This window comes from Fundulus heteroclitus, unplaced genomic scaffold, assembly GCF_011125445.2.
Source record: "Fundulus heteroclitus isolate FHET01 unplaced genomic scaffold, MU-UCD_Fhet_4.1 scaffold_264, whole genome shotgun sequence".
In the NCBI taxonomy this organism is placed as follows: Eukaryota; Metazoa; Chordata; class Actinopteri; order Cyprinodontiformes; family Fundulidae; genus Fundulus; species Fundulus heteroclitus.
Window position 1 is genome coordinate 142,501 of NW_023396674.1, and position 5,000 is coordinate 147,500.

A 5,000-nucleotide genomic window follows, 5' to 3' on the forward strand; every position below is an offset into this window, starting at 1 on the left:
AAAAAATCAAAATTGTACCCATGGTATGGCTGGCATGAGCTACTCCAGTTGATTTCGTATCCACCCCATGCTGGACTTCCAGGGCTGGAAGGGAGCTTTCCAGCCTCACTAGCCCAGCCAAGGTGCACTATTCTGGGGCAGAGCTGCGTGACACAGACCCCCCCCTATGCTGGAGGTGGGACTTTTTTTCTTTTTTGTCTTTTCTTTTCTCTTTTATCATCATCATTATTAATATCATTATTAATATTATTATAACTGTTTTTTTTTTAACTTTTTTATTTATTATTATTATTATTATTATTATTATTATTATTATTATGTTTCTTTTTTCTCCTTTGAGCTACTCCAGTTAAATTCGTATCCACCCCATGCTGGAGAACTTAGAAAAAAAAAATCAAAATTGTTCCCATGGTAAAGCTGGGATGAGCTACTCCAGCTGATTTCGTATCCACCCCATGCTGGAGAACTTAGAAAAAAAAAACCAAGAATTGTACCCATGGTATGGCTGGCATGAGCTACTCCAGTTGATTTCGTATCCACCCCATGCTGGACTTCCAGGGCTGGAAGGGAGCTGTCCAGCGTCACAAGCCCAGCCAAGGTGCACTATTCTGGGGCAGAGCTGCGTGACACAGACCCCCCCCTATGCTGGAGGTGGGACTTTTTTTCTTTTTTGTCTTTTCTTTTCTCTTTTATCATCATCATTATTAATATCATTATTAATATTATTATAACTGTTTTTTTTTTAACTTTTTTATTTATTATTATTATTATTATTATTATTATTATTATTATTATTATGTTTCTTTTTTCTCCTTTGAGCTACTCCAGTTAAATTCGTATCCACCCCATGCTGGAGAACTTAGAAAAAAAAAATCAAAATTGTTCCCATGGTAAAGCTGGGATGAGCTACTCCAGCTGATTTCGTATCCACCCCATGCTGGAGAACTTAGAAAAAAAACCAAGAATTGTACCCATGGTATGGCTGGCATGAGCTACTCCAGTTGATTTCGTATCCACCCCATGCTGGACTTCCAGGGCTGGAAGGGAGCTGTCCAGCGTCACAAGCCCAGCCAAGGTGCACTATTCTGGGGCAGAGCTGCGTGACACAGACCCCCCCCTATGCTGGAGGTGGGACTTTTTTTCTTTTTTGTCTTTTCTTTTCTCTTTTATCATCATCATTATTAATATCATTATTAATATTATTATAACTGTTTTTTTTTTTAACTTTTTTATTTATTATTATTATTATTATTATTATTATTATTATTATTATTATTATTATGTTTCTTTTTTCTCCTTTGAGCTACTCCAGTTAAATTCGTATCCACCCCATGCTGGAGAACTTAGAAAAAAAAATCAAAATTGTTCCCATGGTAAAGCTGGGATGAGCTACTCCAGCTGATTTCGTATCCACCCCATGCTGGAGAACTTAGAAAAAAAACCAAGAATTGTACCCATGGTATGGCTGGCATGAGCTACTCCAGTTGATTTCGTATCCACCCCATGCTGGACTTCCAGGGCTGGAAGGGAGCTGTCCAGCGTCACTAAGCCCAGCCAAGGTGCACTATTCTGGGGCAGAGCTGCGTGACACAGACCCCCCCCTATGCTGGAGGTGGGACTTTTTTTCTTTTTTGTCTTTTCTTTTCTCTTTTATCATCATCATTATTAATATCATTATTAATATTATTATAACTGTTTTTTTTTTAACTTTTTTATTTATTATTATTATTATTATTATTATTATTATTATTATTATTATTATTATGTTTCTTTTTTCTCCTTTGAGCTACTCCAGTTAAATTCGTATCCACCCCATGCTGGAGAACTTAGAAAAAAAAATCAAAATTGTTCCCATGGTAAAGCTGGGATGAGCTACTCCAGCTGATTTCGTATCCACCCCATGCTGGAGAACTTAGAAAAAAAAACCAAGAATTGTACCCATGGTATGGCTGGCATGAGCTACTCCAGTTGATTTCGTATCCACCCCATGCTGGACTTCCAGGGCTGGAAGGGAGCTGTCCAGCGTCACAAGCCCAGCCAAGGTGCACTATTCTGGGGCAGAGCTGCGTGACACAGACCCCCCCCTATGCTGGAGGTGGGACTTTTTTTCTTTTTTGTCTTTTCTTTTCTCTTTTATCATCATCATTATTAATATCATTATTAATATTATTATAACTGTTTTTTTTTTTAACTTTTTTATTTATTATTATTATTATTATTATTATTATTATTATTATTATTATTATGTTTCTTTTTTCTCCTTTGAGCTACTCCAGTTAAATTCGTATCCACCCCATGCTGGAGAACTTAGAAAAAAAAATCAAAATTGTTCCCATGGTAAAGCTGGGATGAGCTACTCCAGCTGATTTCGTATCCACCCCATGCTGGAGAACTTAGAAAAAAAACCAAGAATTGTACCCATGGTATGGCTGGCATGAGCTACTCCAGTTGATTTCGTATCCACCCCATGCTGGACTTCCAGGGCTGGAAGGGAGCTGTCCAGCGTCACAAGCCCAGCCAAGGTGCACTATTCTGGGGCAGAGCTGCGTGACACAGACCCCCCCCTATGCTGGAGGTGGGACTTTTTTTCTTTTTTGTCTTTTCTCTTCTCTTTTATCATCATCATTATTAATATCATTATTAATATTATTATAACTGTTTTTTTTTTTTACTTTTTTATTTATTATTATTATTATTATTATTATTATTATTATTATTATTATTATTATTATATGTTTCTTTTTTCTCCTTTGAGCTACTCCAGTTAAATTCGTATCCACCCCATGCTGGAGAACTTAGAAAAAAAAATCAAAATTGTTCCCATGGTAAAGCTGGGATGAGCTACTCCAGCTGATTTCGTATCCACCCCATGCTGGAGAACTTAGAAAAAAAACCAAGAATTGTACCCATGGTATGGCTGGGATGAGCTACTCCAGTTGATTTCGTATCCACCCCATGCTGGACTTCCAGGGCTGGAAGGGAGCTGTCCAGCGTCACAAGCCCAGCCAAGGTGCACTATTCTGGGGCAGTGCTGCGTGACACAGACCCCCCCTGTGCTGGAGGTGGGACTTTTTTTCTTTTTTGTCTTTTCTCTTCTCTTTTATCATCATCATTATTAATATCATTATTAATATTATTATAATTGTTTTTTTTTTTTTTTTTTTGTTTGTTTTTTTTTTTACTTTTTTTATTTTTATTATTATTTTAATTCTGGTTCCCATCCCCTCCACACGCAGCATGGATCTCCAGGAAGCAGCAGCCCGCTCTGGGTCTTTGCCCAGCAGCATGAGCCTGCTCTGGGTCTCCTATCCTCCACATGCAGCATGGATCTCCCAGCAGCAGCAGCAGCAGCAGCAGCAGCAGCAGCAACAACAGTCTGCCCTGGGTCTGCTAACCTCCACATGCAGCATGGATCTCCAGGCAGCAGCAGCCCGCTCTGGGTCTTTGCCCAGCAGCATGAGCCTGCTCTGGGTCTCCTATCCTCCACATGCAGCATGGATCTCCCCGCAGCAGCAGCAGTCTGCCCTGGGTCTGCTAACATCCACATGCAGCATGGATGTCCCAGGCAGCAGGAGCCTGCTCTGCTCTGGGTCTTTGCCCAGCAGCATGAGCCTGCCCTGGGTCTGCTAACCTCCACATCCAGCATGGATCTCCCCACAGCAGCATGAGCCTGCTCTGGGTCTCCACATGCAGCATGGATCTCCCAGGCAGGAGCAGCCTGCTCTGGGTCTCCTAACCTCCACATCCAGCATGGATCTCCCAGGCAGCAGGAGCAGCCTGCTCTGGGTCTCCACATGCAGCATGGATCTCCAGGCAGCAGCAGCAGTCTGCCCTGGGTCTGCTAACATCCACATGCAGCATGGATCTCCAGCCAGCAGCAGCAGCCCGCTCTGGGTCTTTGCCCAGCAGCATGAGCCTGCCCTGGGTCTGCTAACCTCCACATGCAGCATGGATCTCCCCGCAGCAGCATGAGCCTGCCCTGGGTCTGCTAACCTCCACATGCAGCATGGATCTCCAGGCAGCAACAGCAGCCTGCTCTGGGTCTGCTAACCTCCACATGCAGCATGGATCTCCCACAGCAGCATGAGCCTGCTCTGGGTCTCCTAACCTCCACATCCAGCATGGATCTCCCAGGCAGCAGCAGCCCGCTCTGGGTCTGCTAACCTCCACATCCAGCATGGATCTCCCAGGCAGCAGCAGCCTGCTCTGGGTCTCCTAACCTCCACATCCAGCATGGATCTCCCCACAGCAGCAGCATGAGCCTGCTCTGGGTCTCCTAACCTCCACATGCAGCATGGATCTCCCAGGCAGCAGCAGCCCGCTCTGGGTCTCCTAACCTCCACATCCAGCATGGATCTCCCCACAGCAGCATGAGCCTGCTCTGGGTCTCCTAACCTCCACATCCAGCATGGATCTCCCAGGCAGCAGCAGCCTGCTCTGGGTCTGCTAACCTCCACATGCAGCATGGATCTCCCCACAGCAGCATGAGCCTGCTCTGGGTCTCCTAACCTCCACATCCAGCATGGATCTCCCAGGCAGCAGCAGCCTGCTCTGGGTCTGCTAACCTCCACATGCAGCATGGATCTCCCCACAGCAGCATGAGCCTGCTCTGGGTCTCCTAACCTCCACATCCAGCATGGATCTCCCAGGCAGCAGCAGCCTGCTCTGGGTCTGCTAACCTCCACATGCAGCCTGGATCTCCCCCCAGCAGCATGAGCCTGCTCTGGGTCTCCTAACCTCCACATGCAGCATGGATCTCCCAGGCAGCAGCAGCCCGCTCTGGGTCTCCTAACCTCCACATCCAGCATGGATCTCCCCACAGCAGCAGCATGAGCCTGCTCTGGGTCTCCTAACCTCCACATGCAGCATGGATCTCCCAGGCAGCAGCAGCCCGCTCTGGGTCTCCTAACCTCCACATGCAGCATGGATCTCCCCACAGCAGCATGAGCCTGCTCTGGGTCTCCTAACCTCCACATCCAGCATGGATCTCCCAGGCAGCA